The sequence below is a fragment of the Sarcophilus harrisii genome, chromosome 1 (genome assembly GCF_902635505.1).
Source record: "Sarcophilus harrisii chromosome 1, mSarHar1.11, whole genome shotgun sequence".
NCBI classification, from domain to species: domain Eukaryota; kingdom Metazoa; phylum Chordata; class Mammalia; order Dasyuromorphia; family Dasyuridae; genus Sarcophilus; species Sarcophilus harrisii.
The window spans coordinates 545,612,329-545,632,817 of NC_045426.1; the positions used below are offsets into that span (position 1 = coordinate 545,612,329).

The following is a 20,489-nucleotide window of genomic DNA, read 5'->3' on the forward strand; positions in this document are numbered from 1 at the left end:
AGAATATAAAATAGCTACCCTCCTATATTTTTATCTTTTTGATTTAATGAGTCATATAAAAATAATTTCATATAAGTTCCCTGTGAGTTCAGAAAATGTATATATCTTATGATTTCCCCATTGCCAAACTGCCAACAAGCATTTATTAATCACTTACTATGTACCAGACATTGCTAAGTGTTACATGTATAGGGTACAAAGAAAGGAAGAAAAAAACTAATCCCTGCTCTTAAGGAACTCACAGTTTAATGGGAAGACAACATGTAAATCTCTATGCACAAACAAGATATAAACAGGATTATTAGACATAATCAATAAAGAGAAGGCACTAGCATTAAGGAGGAATTGGATTTGGTCTATCTTAGATCAGTTTTGTACACATATACACATATTATGTATTTTGGTTCTCAATCAGATCAATACTACAGATATCATTCTTGTTTATAGAAAAGGAAACAAGACTCAAAGATATTAAGTAATTTTTCCCTTAGTCATATAAGAAAAAGACGAAAGTCTCAAACTTGATTTTTACTAATTCCAAATATTTCAATTCTTTCTACCATATTGTTCTCTCTCATACCTAACTTTGGGTAAGATGGACCAGCGACATGGGGACAGATTCTTTTAGAAAATTTCAATGTATACTGGATGTTTCCATCTTCTTTTTCTCTTTTAGATAGTTATGTATTATCTAGAACTTGCTAAAATATTTTTATAAATTCATCCTCCATTGACCTTGTGTTCAGGAATTCATTGTATTATTGCACTTACCACTCCTAAGATCCTATCCTAAAGAGCCTCAATGAAGTTCTGGGAAAATCCAGTGTCTACAGAAATTCTGAAGGAGAAGGCATTACTCAGAATGAATCTGGATGGAAGGCTAATAATTCACTTATAGTTGGCTACAAAAAATAAAATATCTCAGGCAAGCTGAAGTAGGTAGAAATCTTCTTAACAGCAAAGCTTATTTTGTTTCAAGACAAGGAAGTTGTCCAGCATGGGAGAGAGACTGGAGGCAAATTATTCCGGGCGAATCAAACTACTTCCATCCAAACCACCCTGATTACCATTCCTCCTCAGACCTTAGCAAGGACAGTTTAGAACTCCATGCCTGAGAGCCACAGGAATAGCAGTTCCATCCTTCTCACACCACCAAATCACCAACCTTTTTCTATAGTTATTGTCCAGGGGAGGAACCCTATAAAGATCTGGTCATTGTCTCTGTTGATCCCTCAGACCTTGGCCCTTTAGCAACCACAGTTCCTGAAGAATGTTCTCAGCATCAAATCTCCAAAGTCAAATGATTCCACCTCAGAAATGCATTTAGCTTTTAAATGAGTAAAAATGATCTAAAGAAGATTTGCTGCCATCTTTCTTGTCACTGTACCTTGAGGTCCCCCGGGCTTCATCATTTCTCCTGTGACAGCAGCCTCAGAATCACACTGGAGCTGGACTCTCTTATGTTGTCTCCCCCGATGAGAATGTAAGCTCCACAAGAGCCGGGTCTGAGTATTTTGCTTTTTTTTTTTTTTTTTTTTTTTTTTTTTAAATAACCTCCCAGCATTTGACACAGCACTTTGTATGCAGTAAATGCATACTAAATGTTTTTCACAGATTCCTTAATTCCTTTGCATCCCAATATGCTGGATGAACAACACAAATCTCTACGGTATATTCCAAAGTTTAAGACAGTGTAGGCTATTTATCTATAGCACTTAAGACATAGCCAAGATTTGTTTGGCCTTAATAGTAGTTGAGCAGCATTTCCTGAATAGTGACTAGCAAGACAGCACACATGAATGAACTTTTTGCTGAACAACTACTCTAGAGACCACAACGACATGCAACTATAGCAACTAAAAAGATACAACTCTTTTTTTTTAAAATAAAGCTTTTTATTTTCAAAACATATGCACGTATAAATTGACAACATTGACTCTTGCATAGCCTTGTGTTTCAGATTCTCTTCTCCTTCCCCTCATCCCCTCCCCTAGATGGCAAGCAATTCAATATATGTTAAATATGTTAAAATATATATTAAATCCAATATGTATAAACATATTTATATAATTCTCTTGCTGTACAAGAAAAAACAGATTAAAAAAAGAGATACAAGACTTTTAAAGATATAAAAGGAAATACAATCTTTACTCTGTGCTACATAAATATAGTTAACAAAAATTTAATTCTAATTATTCTACTAAAATTATGTTAATTCTACTCTAGAAAGGACCTTAAAGAAAATACAGTCCATCACTCTCATTTCATAATGACACTCATGAAACAACTTCCTCAACATCACATAGCCAATCACTGATATGGAAAAAATTAAAAAAGGAAAAGAAACATACTACTGAGAAATGCATGTGAGTGGGGTAGATTACAAACTTATTTTCTTATCAAAACATGAATCTTGATGGCTCAGTGCTACTTTTTAGGGAAAAAATTCCCAAACTCTGCCCATTTTATTTAATCTCAAACTGCAGCTGCCTTCAGCTTTATTTTAAATATTACTCCATCCCTCCAGCAGAGCACAGTTTCTGAAGTGCCTGTAGGTCAAAAAGGTCAGGTAAACACATAGGCCCCTTGTTGCCTGTCCTAGGCCAAGCCGACCCTTGCACAGGAGATTTATGAGGGCCCTCAAAGCCCAGCACATAGTGATTGGCCAGGGGTTGGAAGGATGGGGAATGGGGCTATCTTCTGCTGGGCTACTTGTGAAGGGATTGTCCACCCAGCACATTTTCCCATGCTCTTCCTTGCTCTCAGTTGGATCATACTCCCTCCCTGGGAGAATTGTGACTCCGCTGAGACTTCCGAGTTTTCATTAAATAAATAAACAGAGGAAAGAGACTGTTCAAGGCTGATTTCTCAGTACCCCTACTCTACTGATATTTAAAGGTCTTCTGGGTCACTCCATATGCAAATACTGAGGTCTTCTGATTTGTTCCTCTTAGCCAATGGACACCAAAGGGAATCAAACCCAGGGATGCCTGTTTTTTAAAAGGGCTCCCAATCTGGGATTTTGTATATTTTGTACATTTCTTTTGGTATAGTTTATTTGAATTCTTCCTGTTTATTTAGTTACTTCTGGAGGTTATCTGAAAGCAAGATCTAGCTAACTGAGCAAAAGAGTATATTCCTGGGGGAAATTTATTAGGTACTTCTGTGTTTGTTTTAATGTCCTGGCTGCACAGGAAGTGGATCATCCTTTTATAGTGGAAAAAATCCCCATCAATCTGTGGGGAAGAGATGTTTTACAGCAATTAGGGTTAAAAATGAGTACTTCGGTTTTTTAAGCAGGGCTGCTGTTGAAGGCCTGCCAACACTTTCACCTGTTCCTATCCAATGGAAAACTGATACACCAGTGTGGATAGAACAGTGGCCCTTAGGTAGTGATAAAATTCAGGCCTTATTAGATATAGTACAGGAGCAGCTTGACCAAGGACACTTACAACCTTCTCTAAGTCCTTGGAATTCCCCAGTGTTTGTTGTAAAAAAGAAATCTGGAAAATGGAGGATGTTAACAGATTTAAGAAAGGTGAATGAACAGATGGAAACTATGGGAACTCTTCAGCCTGGACTTCCATCTCCTACTCAATTGCCTAGAGAATGGCCTCTTTGGGTCATAGATATTAAGGATTGTTTCTATTCTATCCCTCTGGATAAGGAGGATATGAAAAGATTTGCCTTTTCAGTGCCCAGCGTTAACTTAGCTGAGCCTTATAAAAGATATGAATGGACAGTTTTGCCACAGGGAATGAAAAACAGCCCTACTATGTGTCAAATGTATGTTGCTGCTGCTCTTGCTCCAGTAAGAAAAGCATTCCCAAAAGTTATGCTATTACATTATATGGATGATATATTGGGATGTGCACCTGAGGAACAAATGTTAGAAGCATGTCTACAAAAGACCATAGAAACACTAAGGAATTACAAATTATACATAGCACCAGAAAAAATTCAAAGACATGCTCCTTTTCAATATTTAGGATATGAAGTATACCCTAAGGTGCTTACAATTCAAAAACTGTCCTTAAGAACAGAGAAGCTAAACACATTGAATGATTTTCAGAAATTGATAGGAGATATCCAATGGATGCAACCAGTGTTAGGCTTGACTACCTATCAGTTACAACTGTTATATGACATTTTAAGGGGAGACAGTGCTTTAAATTCACCACGCCAGCTTACAAAAGAAGCTCAAGAGGCTTTGAGAGAAGTTGAACTGGCTTTATCCAATGTGGTTGAAAGAGTCACTCAAAAACCCTTGGAAATATCAGTTTTTGCCACACAAGAGGCACCCACAGCAGTCCTTCATCAAGGAGACAGTGTGATAGAGTGGGTGAACCTCCCAGCACAACCAGAACAAAGCCTTACTCCCTACCCAGTGCTTGTGGCTAGAATTTTATTAAAGGCCACTAAGCAAGCAGTACAATTATCTGGGACAAGACCTGACAAGATATATATCTTTTATACCAACACACAAATTAATGTGTGTTGTGAGACCATCCCAGAGTGGCAAATTTTATTAGCCATGGCTCCAAATTTTACACATGGGTCTCCATTAAAGATAACCAGACTATTACATAATTGGCGATGGATTCTTGAAGAAAAAGTTTCTAAAGTTCCTCTTAAAGGACCAACTATCTTCATGAATGCATCCAAGCATAATATTTGTGCTGTGTACTCTCATGATCTAACTATAAAGAGAGTAGTCAGAACTCCTTTTCAGTCCACTCAGCAGAATGAATTGTACGCGATCATTCTAGCTCTTACTTATTATCCAGGAGACATAAATATAATATCTGATTCGGCCTATTCAGTAGGTGTGGTACAAAGAATTGCCACAGCCCAAATAAAATTTGTAGCCTCTAATATATATCAGCTCTTTAAGAAACTTCAAGAGCAAGTGAGAAAGCATCCAGGTAAGATCTATATATTACATGTCCACTCTCATAGTGGACTTCTAGGTCCCATTTTTGATGTCAATTCAAAGGCAGATAGCCTTTTAACTATGTTGGTCAATACCCCTTTATTCCAAGAAGCCTAGGCATCTCATTCTAAATATCACCAGACTGCTCGAGCTTTACATTTACAATTTGGAATAACAAGAGAGGAAGCGAGGAGCATAGTAAAAGCCTGTACAGCTTGCCTTCCTTTCCATGCTCCTACACTGCCTCCAGGAAAGAACCCTTGTGGTTTGAGACCCAATGAAATCTGGCAAATGGATGTGACCCATTATAAATCTTTTGGTCATCTATCTTTTATCCATATTGTAGTAGACACCTTTTCAGGATTCACTTTTGCAATACCAGCAGCAAAAGAGACAGCCCGAGTGGTCACTGAATTCCTCATACAAGCATTTGCCATTATGGGTGTGCCACAAGCAATAAAAACAGACAATGGTCCTGCTTATACTTCGAAACATTTTGCACACTTTTGTGCACAGTATAAGATTTTACACACCACGGGCATACCTTTTAATCCTCAAGGACAGGCAATAGTAGAGAGGAGAAACAGAGATATTAAGACGCTCCTCCAAAAACAAAAGAAAGGGGGAGCCACAGGTAATCCTAGAGAACTTCTAAATCTAGCCCTTTATACTATTAACTTCTTGATTTCTGACAAAGATGCACCTGGCAGACAGGTTTTATAAGCCACCGGAAGGGCAGTGTCCAGTGTGAGCAGCTCCACTATCTTTAGATAATCGCCAGGTGATGTGGAGAGACCCAGAAAGTGGTGAATGGAATGGACCAGATAGGCTAACTGCTTTGGGGAGAGGGTTTGCTTGTATCTCTACAGGTAAAGAAGGAATCAGATGGGTGCCAATGAGCTGTATTCACCTTGTCCTTCGCAGAGAGACGGAGCAGACCCTTGAAACAAAGGAGACGACCCAAGAAATATCGGGTGGTTCTGTTGCTGATTGTGCTCACCATTGAAAGAGTGTGGCAGTTAAGCCATTTGACTCATGCACATCAAAGATTATTGGACTTCAAAACCCTCAGGAATCATTGGATTCTCTGAGACATAAGACTTGAAAACCCTCAGGAATCATTGGATTCTCTGAGACATAGGACTTGAAAACCCTCAGGAATCATTGGATTCTCTGAGACATAGGACTTGAAAACTCTCAGGAATCATTGGATTCTCTGAGAAATGATAAGGCTGTTACAGGACTTCAAAATCTTCTGGAATCATTGGATTCCCTAACACATAAAAAGACTTTTACAGAACTTCAAAAACTCAGGGGGATTATTGGATTCCCTGACACATGAAGCAATGGACAATAGATTGGTTTTAGACTATCTCTTGGCTGCTGAAGAAGTTGTATGTGTGACTGTTTACATACCCTCCTTCTAGGACTTCTGGTGATCTTTTCCAACACCATGTTGATTTATATTGTTTGCTATTCCGCTACTTGCATGTACAATTCATGTTTGTTACACCACATCGAGCCTGCACTGACTGTGGGGAGAGTCATCCCTAATAGCCTCTGTGTTATTGCTATGTACTTGTGTAATACCTCCCATGCTGAGGTTTGTGCATAATGAGACCCTTCAGCCCATTACAGTGGATGTGAATTATAATAACCCAGAAATAAGGGGTCAGAGAGACAGAAGGGAATGAGGAAGAAGAGGGCATTTTATAACAGGAGAGAATGGAGACATTAGGATAATGGAAGAGCTGTAGATCTGGCATCAGAAAGATCCAGGAATGGTTTCCATCTCAGGCATTTACTAGCTATGTGATCATTTGAACTTCTCCCAGCCTCAGTTTCCTCTTCTGTAAAATAGGAAAATAATAACATCTACCTCATAGAGCTGTTGTGAGGATTAAATGAGCTACGCTTGCAAAATGCTCTGTGGATTTGAAATAAATGGTTTCATGGACATTTCAAACTTGCCCTGAAATCAACCCAGTTTAGAAATGTGATACCTAACCTTCATCCACCTGGCCTTCTTCCAACCATTTCTTTTAAATACAGATATTATTTCATTTGGAATTGAGATTGGGACTTGGAATTTGGAATTGATAAATGAAGGAAAATCGTAATTTTTAAAAAATTAATTTGTTCTTCAGAGATTCTAGTGCTAGAGAATGTCTCAACACACACACACACACACACACACACACACACACACACGGCACATGCACATATATCAGAAATGATTAAGAAGCAGATGCTCATCTGAAACATGAGTACTATTCATGCCCATAGTAAGAGCAACTGAATTTACTAAATGTAAGGTACAAATGAGCTAAATGTTGTTTTCCTTTAAATTAAATTAAAAGTAGCTATTAGTTAAGCATTTGTGTAATTACAGCCAGACTCATTAACCAAGAGTTTTTTTTTCCTCCAAAGGCCAAATAATAGTCAGGGTTCCTTTGAAGCCGGAGGTAGGAATAGTAACATGAATGAAGTTACCCCAAAGAAATTATTACCTGTGGAATTTAGCTGAGGAACAACAATATTAACAACAATAAAGCACATTGGATACAAGGTTCCTTCTCCTTCTTCTTTTTTCACAGAATGCTGATTTAACCCTTAAAAAAGATACTTTGAAGAACCTTTTTCCCCCTTGAGATCTTCTTTCAGAGATAATCTAATGTAGCTGCAAATATCCTCAAAGTTTCAGGAAATGATTTTTCCATTTTCACTTCTGTATTCTTTATTTTATATTTATATAAATAACCTTTCCTCTCCATCCAAATCTGAAAACAGGATTATAAGTGATTATTAGCTTCAAGCTTTTAAAGTTTGTATCTTTTAGATACACATTGTCAACTGGAGAAAGATACGAATGACCATTGTGCAGATATCCCCAAAATGTCATCATGATTTATATTATATTGTTCATAGAATACTTTGAATTCAAATAAGCTCCAAAAGCCTAGAAATACCAAGAATGCTTTTTTCCTTCTCCTTTACATTTTGCCATGGAATGCAGGAGCTTTCCAAGACAAGCATTCAATGGTTCTAACACAATGATCTTTCTAGAATGAATAGCAACAACAAAATTTATTAAAAGAAATTAAAAATGAAAATCTTTTAAACTATGTACCATAAAATCATCGCAAAAGTTTTTCAGGGGTGCTGTTTTATCATCTTATTGCATTCAGAAATTGTAAAAATAAATGAACTTTTAAAAATTAAGAGTTTGAAACTATTGCTAACATTTTTGGATTATCATTTTTTCCCCTTTGGTCCATCATTAGCCTTCTCTGACATAAAAATTTTAAATTCTATATATCTATAGATTAACAAATATTTCTTAAACTCCCATTATATACTGTCTTAGGGATTCAAATACAGTGAATGAAATAGTGAATAAATGAACAAAGCATTTATTAGGTGCTTACTATATATAAAGCACTGTGCTAAACACTGGGGATATAGATAGAAAGGTTAGAGAATTCTGAGCAGCTCACATTCTAATATGGGACAATATACATATGGAACGTTCCAGCTACAAGTCAAAAATAAAGATTCATTGCTGCTTAAGAATTATTTGAATAATTCAAATTGTTGAATTTTGAATGAAGACTGGAGAATCCCTTAGAGGATGAGTTCAAACCAGTCAATACTCTAAGAAATTAATTCAAACTACTAATTCAAAGAGCAAATACTGAAGCTGAAACTTAAATACTTTGTGATTGGACAGGACTCATTGAAAAAGACTGTGATTCTGGGAAAGACTGAAGGCAAAAAGAGGAGACAGCAGAGGGTGAGACAGATAGTGTCATGGAAGTATTGAACATGACCTTGGACAGCTACGGGGAGACAGTAGATAATAGAATGGTATGTGGGGCCATGAAGAGTCAGACATAACTGAATGAATGAACAACAAATGAACCTTGGAGTGCAATGGCAGAGAAGATGGCAATTCTTTTTCCTTAATATCATGCCATTGATAAAAATTATATCAGGTTTTTTTTTATATTGGATGATTTGATAATGCCAAGACTTTTAGTGATAAAAACTTTCTTTCTTTTTTTTTTTTTTTTTTTGCTACTTTCCAATTTAAAAAAAGTTTTAATAATAACTTTTTATTTTTAAAATATGTGCAAAGATAGTTTTCAACACTCACCATTGCAAAACCTTGTAGAACTTTCTTTTTTTGAGTCAAACATATCAACAGGCAGTTGTTAAGGCCCTAATATGTGCCAGACACTACAAAATGCTGAGAATCCAAATACAAGTAGAAGGGAAAATAGATCTTATCCTCAGGGGGCTTACATTCTAATGGGGAAAGACAAAGCATAAAAAAAAATGGAGGCAGATTTCTCAGAGTACATTTATTAAGGACCTACTATGAGGTAATATATACTTGTTATTATAAATAATGATAATTAACATAAGTAACAAAATAAAATATCCCATATAAATAAGTACTAAAAGTTGACTGATTGACTAGTAAATGGTAAAAGTGGAATTGAAATCCAGGACTTGGGGGCAGCTAGATGGTACAGTAGATAGAGCACCAACCCTGAAGTCAAGAGGACCTGAGTTCAAATGTGATCTCAGACACTTTAACACGTCCTAGCTGTGTGATCCTGGGCAAGTCACTTAACCCCAGTTTCCTCAGCAAAAAACAAACAAAAAATCCAGAACTTCTGGACTCCAAGTCTAGCCCTCTATCCAAGATATTTGTGCCAAGATACCAGCAAGACGTGCTGATAAAAGAGATATCTATGTGTTTGTGTTTGTGTGTGTGGATGTATATACGAGCTTGAGTGTCTTCCATATGTGAAATCATAAAGCATTTTTCCCACTCTTCTTTGTCAGTCAGGAGTCCTACATTCATCCTCTGGGCATTATAGTGTTATACATAATTCCATTATGACCCAGCTGGCCAGCTGACACGCTGATGGGCTGGCTATTCTTTAGTGTGACAATTCTGGGAGCTTTATATTCATTTATTCAAGAATCTTTTGGTAAAAGTGCTGACTGAAAAAAACACACCCAACAACTCCATGCCATGCTCTGGGAGAGAAACAAACATAACGAAGGCATTGTGCCTGTCACGGATCATGCATTCAGTTAAGCACATGGATAATATTGTTGTTCGGTCCCTTCAGTCATGTCCAATTCTTTGTGCCCCCATTGGGCCTTTCTTGACAAAGATACTGGAGTTTTGCCATTTCCTTCTCCAGCTCATTTACAGATGAAGAAATTGTGACAAACAGCGTCACACAGCTAAGAAGTGTCCAAGGCTGCATTGGAACATAGAACCAGAGCTCTATCATTGGTTCCATCACAGAGGAGTGTTCATCTCAACAGACTTCATTTTTCTTGCCTGTCAAATTAGAGGGACTCTAAAGATCCTTGCCAGTTCAAAAATACTGCTATTCTGCCATCTTATCAGACAGATGCCTGCTGTTCAATGATCATGTTTAAAACTCTGTAGATAAAACAAGGTTTTATCTGAAATAACTGTCATGTAACTAAACCTCACTTTTTCTCTATAGGGCAAATATTCTTTCTGGCCTTAGTTGCTGTTGTTATTGTTCGGTAGTTTCAGTCTTATGTGACCCTTTGAGAACTCATTTGAGGTTTTCTTAGCAAATTGACAGAAGTGGTTTGCCTTTACCTTCTTCACCTTGTTTTACAGATGAGGAAACTGAGGTAAAATGGAGTAAGGGGTTTTCCCAGGTTCACATTGCTAGTAAGTAAATAATCTGAGGCTAGATTTGAACGCATTACAAGGAATCTTCTTAGCTTTAAATCCGGCACTCTGTCACCTTTGGGACTAAGCTATTTTACAGAAAAGGGTACATTTCATATGTTTCAGATCAAAAACAAAATTTTGATTTTTGTTGTTTTCTGATCAATAATAATAAAATAATATAATACCAGTGTTATGGTATCAACCATCCCAGCTTGTTTCTCATTGTATGTTTATGGAATTATTTATCATTACAAGATACTAAAGTTAGGGGCAGCTAGATGGGAAGGGTGGATAGAACACCAGCCCTGGAGACAGGAGGATTTGAGTTCTAATTTGGCTCAGACACGAAATACTGCCTAGCTATGTGACCCTAGGCAAGTCACTTAATCCCAACTGCCTTACAAAAACAAACAAGAACAACAAAAACAAGCTACTAAAGTTATTGATATCCTTTGTCCCATATATAAATGGCATTTCCCAGGGACAGTTGAGCAACACTTTTCAGCTACAGTACAACTCTCTGCTGCCCAGCATCAGTTGACATTTCAAGTTAAACAGGAGTTAGATAAGAATGAAGATACATATAGTTTTAAAAAAAGAAAGAGGGAAAGAAAAACAGAAGAATTAAAGGAAAATTCACAGAATTTCCAGGAAAGTTCATTTAGTGAGGTGGTATGTAGTGCTGAATTTTTAGAAATGTGAAGTGTTCAGCATGAACAAGCACATTGAGTTCTTACTATTTGTCAATCACTGTGACAAATCCTGGTTCAATACCTGGGTCAGATCCTCATTGACTGGATGATACTGGATGTCATTTAAACCCCAGCTTATTAAACTGTAAACTCACAACCCCACGTGGGATCTCATAACTGAATGTGGGGTTGTAGAATTATCATTTCTTATTGATAAATATTTGATTTGTATGCCTATTTTATAAACCTATATATCTGGGGTCATGTAAAAATTTCTTGGGTGAAAAGGAATCACTAATGGAAAAAATTTTAAGAAGCCCTGATTTAAATTAGCCTCGGTTTTCTCATTTGTAAAATAAAGGGGTTAATCATCTTCTAAGGAGCCTTCTGACTCTAGATTTATGATATCATGATTTCTAAATTCCCTTCAGCTCTAAATCCAGGCTCCCATATTATTGTATGCACGTCAGGTCTTTCATAATGGGGTGATCAGGATGAGTTTACTCCCCCTCTCAGGTGCATCAGGAAGGGGTCTGATTCCTCTTATTCTGAAACAGAATTAGCATTCTATTGGAAGCCAATTGGTGAGGTCTCCAGCTTGGAAATAAAAGCTCTCACAAAAATAAACCACACAACATAGCATCTTTGAGAGCCAGTGTTTCCTACTGAGAAAGCTGATTGAAGCAAATGAGGAATGAAAAACTTTGCCTAACAGCTTCCTGTTTGGTCCTCTTAGATGAAGAACCCTTAATTTAACTGATTTACTCTTTCTAATTAGATTTAGCAATTAGGATGGCTATGAACCTAGAGTTTTCCTTTAAGGTTCTCATCTACAAACATGTCCACATGGTTTGGTGCCTTACAGCTGTGTAATTAAGAGTTAGAATGGCATCTATTCAAAGCAGAGGAGATATGTAGAATTAAAACACAGGTGGCTATTGCAGAGGCATTTGGTGGCTCTCTGCTTCTGTCTCTATGTCTTTCTCTGGTTCTGTTTGTGTCTGTGTCTGTCTCTCCTTTCTTCTTCTCTCTCTATTTCTCTCCTTCTTTCTGTCTCTGTCTCTCCGTTTCTCTGTGTCTGTATCTGTGTCTCTCTTTTTCTGTCTCTGTCTCTTTGTCTCTCTCTGTATCTGTCATGTAAAAATTTCTTGGGTAAAAAAGGATCATAAATGGAAAAAGTTTAAGAAGCCCTGACTTAAATTAGCCTCATTTTTCTCATTTGTAAAATGAAGGGTTTTTTTCTCTTTCTGTTTGTCTTAAATGCGACTATCAAAGCTAAATCGATACTTGCCTAACTGGGTACAAGGAGGAGCAATAAGTAGGATGCATTAACAAACTGGTAGTATTGTCTTGAATATTTAGACTCTCCAGGAATTTCTTGCTTTTTCTTCAGCAGTGAGCCCCCCAGATTCTAGGGGCTCAAGGCACATAATCAAGGTCTGTACAGGAGTGAGAGAATAGACCAAAGATGCACATCAGGACAGCTGTAGTTGAACATATAAGGGTAGTAGAGAGGGGATACATGGGAGGAAATACTTGAATTCCATCTTTCAACATATTTTATTAAACAAGGCCTCAGGAAAGGCTTTTATATGGGGATGAGGCTTGCATTCTCCTTGAAAAAAAAAACTCAGAATTTCCAATGAATTTTTGAAAGGAGTGGATTATATAGCTTAAAGCTCTCTATTAGGCAACTTTCCTTTGCCCTTACTTTTTCAATTCTAACCCCTGCAGAACATGATCAAAAGTTAAAGAGAAACACTAAGAATGTTTTAGTGTTTCAGTTGCTTTTATCTCATAATTTTCCTATAAACCTACTTTTCTCAAGAGATTTTGAAAACCACTATCATCAAAGCTTAATTACCTCTATAATTATCCCAAGAAAAGAATTGCTTTGAATGTTTGTTTTTCTGAAGCATTTTTATGTTGTCTTTTTTTGTTTCTTTTCCATATTTTGGGCTCCTTTTTTCTGCTTTTGTAATGGCATCGAGAGAGAGACAGAGACAGAGAGACAGAGAGAGACAGAGAGACAGACAGACAGAGACAGAGACAGAAAGAGACAGAGACAGAGAGAGACAGAAAGACAAATAGAGACAGAGAGGGGGAGACAGAGAGAAAGGGAGACAGAAACAGAGACAGAGAGACAGAGACAGTGACCAAAAAAGACAGAGAGACAGAAAGAGACAGACAGAATAAGAATCAGAGATGGAGAGAGACAGGGACAAAGAGACACGGAGAGAGAGAGAGAGACAAAGAGTAAGAGAGAAAGAGACAGAGAGACAGAAAAAGGCAGAGAGAGAGACATGGATAAGATAGAGACAGAGAATCAGAGAGAGACGGAGAAAAAAAGAGAGGCAGAGAAAGAGAGAGAGAGAGAGAGAGAGAGAGAGAGAGAGAGAGAGAGAGAGAGAGAGAGAGAGAGAGAGAGAGAGAGGGAGAGAGAGAGAGAGAGAGAGAGAGATAGAGAGAGAGATAGAGAGAGAGAGAGAGAGAAAAGAGAGACAGAGACAGAGAAAGAAAATTGAATATGAAGTCAAGACCAGGCTCCTGCCTGCTGTTAGGTGACCTGGACCAGTCACTTAAAATCAGCTTTGAACCCCAGTATGTTTCAGGTGTTTTTGAGGTAATTATAAAAACATTCTATAAATGTAGAGTTTTTTGTTTTTTAAAATAATATTTGGCTTGTTTCTACAGTCACTTTACTACCTTCACCACCAGACCTAACTGGAGACAGCCCAGCTCTCCAAGGCTAAGGGACCTGCTAACAACTGCATCCCTGCATCCCCACAGACCATATGGCCAGTATCCAGTCATCACTGAGGGCATCATGAGGAGAAGCAAGGCTCTGGAAGCAATGCAGACTCTGACCCCTCAGCCATCAGAGCTATTGAAAATGTGGGGGACTCTGAACATCAAACTCCCTGGGCCTGTCAAATGGTGGATTATCTGAAATAGATGTTAATTTTGTCAGCAAAAGTAACTGTATAGAAGAGGCTTTGCTATGTTATCCTAAGAACCGTGGGGCTCTTTTATTTGAGTTGCAAATGAAACCTCTTATTTCAGTTGTCTCCTCCTATTTAATAGCTCCTAATCTATCTGTCTCCTGTATCTTTTGGGAAGTCTAGAGATGCCTATGGACCTCTTCTTAGAAGAACGTTTCTAAATGCAGAAATCAAATATAAATCAAACATAGGATAATAAAGGAAACCAGTTATGTTGAAACATAGTTGTCAAAAAATTTTTTTTCAGACCTTTTCTAAATCCCTCGTTTACAATGTGAGCTTCTGGAGAGCAAGGGCTGACCCCCTGCCTTTTTTTTTTTTGGTATTTTCACTTGAGATCTTGGCTCTTCATCTCCAAATGAAGAATATTTAACTAAGTGAACTCTCAGATCCTTTCCAATTCTAAATCAGTGGCAAGAATACCAGGCCTGAAGTCAGGAACATACTGTCTCTTCTCCCTCCCTGGAATTGAATGTAAGTTTCTCCAAGGCTATTTTTATTGGGTATTTATTATGGCCAGAGCCTTGCACATAGTAAGCATTAAAAAAAAAACAAAAACAAAAAACTGTTGCTTTGCTCTACTACTGAACCCATATCTAGTATTACAAGGGCAATCAGAAGAGGCTCTGGGACCTTCACTTTAGGGTACTGAGTCACAAATGGTAGCAACATCGGAACTGGATGTTTTTTGAGTAATGAGGACGTTGATTAGGATGGGCATTGTTGCAGCTAATCATGCTTCATGGGCTGCTTGGGGGAAAAGGAGAGAAAATGAGCAAAAGAGCAGAAAGGTGACCGGAAGCACCTTTTTTGTGTTTATTGAATCGGGTTGCCTGGAATACAGGGGGATAGATGGACAGGGGTACCCAAACAAATAATCTACACTATTGAGCTAAGTCTCTGGGCTTCCTTTGTGAAAAAAGCATTGAAGAGCTATGGTAGAATTGAGAAAGTAAAAGTAATCAGGCACTATGAGCCTAAAATCTCAATCTGATGGTCAGATTGAGAAATAGGAACAACACCCATCTTGATAAACACTTTATTCACAAGTTGTTATTTTCAATTCTAACAGCAATACTTATGCTGTTTTTGTTATTGCTGAAATAATTGTTGCTGAAACAGGCAGGAAATTCATTTAAGAACATATCTTCAGAATGCCATTGAAGGTTGTTACCTGGTTCCTCTTTTTTATTTAATTTTTAATTTTTTTCCAGTCCCACTTGTTATCTTCTTTCTACAGTGCTTATGTCAACGTCTCTCTTTTTACAGTAGAATTATGTAGGCTTAAAATATGTGTAAGAGAAAGTAAGGGAATATTTGCCAACCTTATCCCTTTTTCACTCATGGTCCCAGAGATTTTACTGTCTCAAATGTATTTTTTTAAAAAGCTTTTAAGCTACAGAAGGCCTGGCCCCAACCAGAAGGTCACAAGTCCCCATGACTACCTTCTTCCACATCATTTAAAGGAAAGTATCATTTAAAAAATAATATTGTTTTATACAATAACATTTAAGGATTACAGGGGATAACGCAAAACCAGAACCAAGGAATCTGGCAGTGCTTTTTTGTTACTCACCACCGCCTCCATCCCCCCCAAAAAAAAGAAAAGGAAAAGGAAAACCAAAGAGATGGTTTATTGAAAAAGACTTATAACTGATCAGACTAGTTCAGGAAAAATTTAAAACTCCCCAGGAAAGGGTCCTGGTGATACATCTTTCTCAGATCTTACAAAAGAAATATTTCTTGACTCTTAGGAGAATATAATTCCTCACTAAGGAAACAAGAGAGCTGAAAAACCATTGATTAAGCAAGGAGATTTGTGGCAATTAGTGAGACTTTTTTATTCTGAGAGAAAGAAACTTAATGAGAAGCAGCCATTAGAAAGGGTTTATGGAATTTTTGAGACAGGAAGGACCATCTGATCCAAATCTAGTCAAGGAAGCCAAAGCACAGAAAGGTAAAGTGATTTTTCTTAAATCACCCAGCAGAACCAGGACAAGAACCTGGGTATCTTGCTTTTTAGTATACTGCTTTCTCCACTATACCTTAAAGTTGTTGACACCTAAGAGGAAAAACCGGAAGAAGCTTTGTAAGTAAGATCAATCAAAATCCTGAAAGGCATTACAAGCCTATGGAAATCTTTGATAGAAGATATAGTAATAAACTTATCCCTTCTTAATCTGAACATGAGACGAAATAAGGGTGTATTATGAATTATAGCAGTGAGATAGAGAATATCTAATTGTAACAAAGATTGTCTGTTTGCTTAGTCTTTAAATATTTTGATTAATATTCATTTAAATTTAGTTAATTAACAAGAGGTATTTTTGATGAATTATTAGAATTTATAGGGAGAAAGCTATGGGAACCTGAGCAAAAAGTCAAGATATGATACTCCGAGATACATAACCTCAATCACATGGACATTTATCATTATATCCATTCATTTGAATGTTCATTTATTCATTCATTAATAAGCATGTATTGTGTCAGGAACAAGACTGGGTTCTAAGAATGAAAAGACAAAAAAATAGGACTACAATCTCTGCCCTCAAATAGTTTACATTTTTCTTGGGAAGAAATATGTATACAAATAAGTAAATACAAAATAGATAGATAAGTAAAATAACATTTTGGAGAGAAGAGCAGTAGAGCTTAAAGGGATAGGGAATGCCCTATTGTAGAGGTAGCACTTGAACTGAACTTTGAAGAAAGGGAGGGATGCTGCCAGGAAGAGAAATTACAGCTTTTGGCCAGGTAAATTAAAATTAGAATGAAGTGACCAAAAAAAGAAAAAAGAAAAAGGCCTCAGAGATTATGACAGTCTATTTGCGCAGTCATAAATGTATGGAGGGCATCAGTAGTGGCTATCCACACAGGATAACTTTGGAAAGGGTTCCATTATGAATAATTTGAATAATTAAGAGGATAAGGATGGAGTTGGGTAACTATAAATTTCAAAGCAAGAAAAGGACATGATTCACACTGGTCTCTTTATTAAACGGTCTATTCAGACTTTTTATTCAGACAATTTATGCAAAGTTTTGCCCTAGAGCAAATTTTCTAAGTCATGTTAAATTCATGGGGAAAAAATCCTCATAGGATTTAGAACAGAAAAATAGACAGCTTTAATAAAAGGAACAGTGATATAAAGAATAGGAGAATAGGGCATGTTCTAACCATTTAGGAAAAACTGGGAAAGATACTACTAATAAGTGACACTATATTCATGCCTCAGCTGATTTCTTTCCATTCCTTTCTATGACAAGGGTTCTTAATCTTTAATGGGGAATGGATCTTTTTGGCAGTCTGGTGAAGCCTATGAATCCTTTTGTTTTTAAATGGATAAAATAAAATAAATAGGATTACAAAGAAACCAATTATATTAGGGGAAAATGTAATTTTTTTTCTATACAAGTTCACAGAGCCACTGAAATCTATTCTGAACCCAGAGGACCTCTGCTCTGCTGGAACATTAAGATAATCACTTGAAGTCTAAGTTGTTGTTGAGCTGTTTTTCAACCTTGTTCAATTCTTTTTTTTAAAATAGCTTTTTATTTACAAGTTATATACATGGGTAATTTTACAGCATTGACAATTGCCAAACCTTTTGTTCCAATTTTTCCCCTCCTTCCCCCAACCCTTCCCCTAGATGCAGGTTGATCAATACATGTTAAATATGTTAAGGTATAAATTAAATACAAAATAAGTATACATGTCCAAACAGTTATTTTGCTGTACAAAAAGAATCAGACTCTGAAATAGTGTACTATTAGCCTGTGAAGGAAATAAAAAATGCAGGCAGACAAAAATAGAGGGATTGGGAATTCTATGTAATGGTTCTTAGTTATCTCCCAATCTTGTTCAATTCTTTTTTATTACATTTGGTGTTTGTTTTTTGACAAAGATACTGAGAGAGGAAAAAACTGAGGCAAATACAGTTAAGTGATTTGCCCAGAGTTACACTGCTAGTAAGTATCTGAAACCAGATTTGAACTCAAGAAGGTAAAATTTTTCTTACTTCAGACCCCCATGTTATCCACTTTGCCATTTAGCTATCTTTGAAATTAAGAGTTTATCACTAGGATAAACTCATCCACATCACTTACAGGTTACTTTACCAACAAATATTACATTTTGAATCCCAAGAACTTCATAGACACCTACTGCAATGTCTTCCTATGCTGTAAAAGAGATCCTAGCTTATTTTTAAAATATATATATATATATGTATATATATATATTTTCCCCAATTATGTTAAAACAATTTTTAACATTTATGGGATTTTGAGTTTCAAATACTATTCCTCCAACCCTTTTCTCCCACTTCCATGAGATAGTAAGCAATTTGATATACATTATACATGGCAGTTATACAAAACAAATCTCTACATTAATCATATTTGAAAGAAAACATAGGTCTTTCTGTACCAGGATGGTAGTATGGGGCAAGAATCCCCAGAGCCCTCCCACATTCCTATTCAAAAGACTTGAAAATTGCCCTTGAACTGATTTAGGAATGGAAAGCAGCTTATTAGCTTAGCAGGAAAGGTCTGTGTCACTGGGGTTAAAGGGGAGCAAGGTCCAAGAGAAGTATCTGCAAACTGGACAGTAAGGTATCTGCAGTGAAGCTCCAAGCCCCAGGGAAATCCATCATCAGTTCCCCATATTTGTGCAAGTCAGCAATCCAGGAGACAAACCTGTGCAACATAGCAAGGTGTCATACCAGGGCCATCAGCAAGACATCATCCCTATTGCTGACCAAGTGAAGTCCTGCTTCTGTAACCTAATAGCAGTAAGACTATACCCCCCGGCACAGAACAGTAGCAAAACCTTATATCCAAGGAAGGTGCACAGGGATGTTCCTCCTGCCCAGGACAATTCAGTAGGTAGGCCCTGGGGCTCAGTGAAAACTAGCAGCAAGGCTTAGACCCCCAGTACAAAAAGCTTGGGACAATCCAAGACCAAAGCCAGACCCTTACATAAAAATACCAATCATAAAATAGACAGAAAAAAAATGATAAACAAGAAAACAAACAAAAAACCCCCTGATAATAGAAAATTAAAATGGTAGCAAATTAGAAGAGAACAACACTATCAAAATGGTTACATGTTAAGTCTCAAAGAAAATTGTAATTTGTTCTCAGGCCCAAAAAGAATTCCTGGAAGAGCTTAAAATGTTTTTTAATGTAATTGTATTTTTTCCACAATTATATGTCAAGACAATCTTTATCATTAATTTTTACAAGATTTTGAGTTCCAATTTTTTTCCCTCCTTCCTTTCCTTCTCCAATTTCGAAAATATTAGGCAATTTGTAGGTTATATATATGCAGTTGTATAAAACATATTTCCATATTAGTCACAGTTGTAAAGGAAGAAAAAATCAAAAGAAAAAAATACTGCAAAAAAGTATGCTTCTATCTGCATTCAGAATCTATCAGTTCTTTATCTGGAAGTAAATAGTATTATCCATCTTGGGTTCTTTATACTTGTCTTGAATCATTGTGTTGTTGAGAAAAGCAAAGTCATTTAAAGTTGATATCACACAATGTTGCTGATGCTGAATACAATATTTTCCTGTTCTGCTCATTTCACCTTGCATCAATTTTTACAATCTTTCCAGATTTTTCTGAAAACTGCCTGCTCATCATTTCTTATTACACAATAGTATTTCATTGCATTCATACCAGAGTATGTTCAGTCAATTCCCAACTAACAGGCATCCCCTCAGTTTCGAGTACATTGCCATCACAAAAAAGGCTACTATAAATATATTTGCATATGTAGGTCTTTTTTCCTTTTTTATAATCTCTTTGGGATCCAGACTTAGTAAAGGTATTGCTTATTTATTTTGTGGTTAGATTTATCTAGTTTTGAGAAGGGGAGATTGAGATCTCCTACTAGTATAGTTTTGCTTTTTGTTTTTTCCTGTAACTTCTCTCCTCTTCCTTAACTTCTCTGAAATCCGAATGCTATACCACTCAGTACATATATATTTAGTATTGATATTGCTTCATTGACTATGGTACCTTTTAGCAAGATGCAGTTTCCTTACTCCTCTCTTTTAATTAGGTTTGTTTTTGCTTTTACTTTGCTTGAGATCAGGATTGCTACTCCGACTTTT

At 36.7% G+C, this 20,489-nt stretch overlaps 1 long non-coding RNA gene across 1 annotated transcript in view; it reads left to right on the forward strand.

Annotated features, from left to right (window-relative positions):
- The window catches only part of LOC116420636, a 102,020-nt gene extending 87,453 nt beyond the window's left edge, over nt 1-14,567 (forward strand). Inside the window, exon 3 of the long non-coding RNA XR_004231012.1 lies at nt 14,057-14,567. This is a non-coding gene — a long non-coding RNA (uncharacterized LOC116420636). The remainder of the gene's footprint in view (nt 1-14,056) is intronic.
- Nucleotides 14,568-20,489: the final 5,922 nt, after the last annotated feature.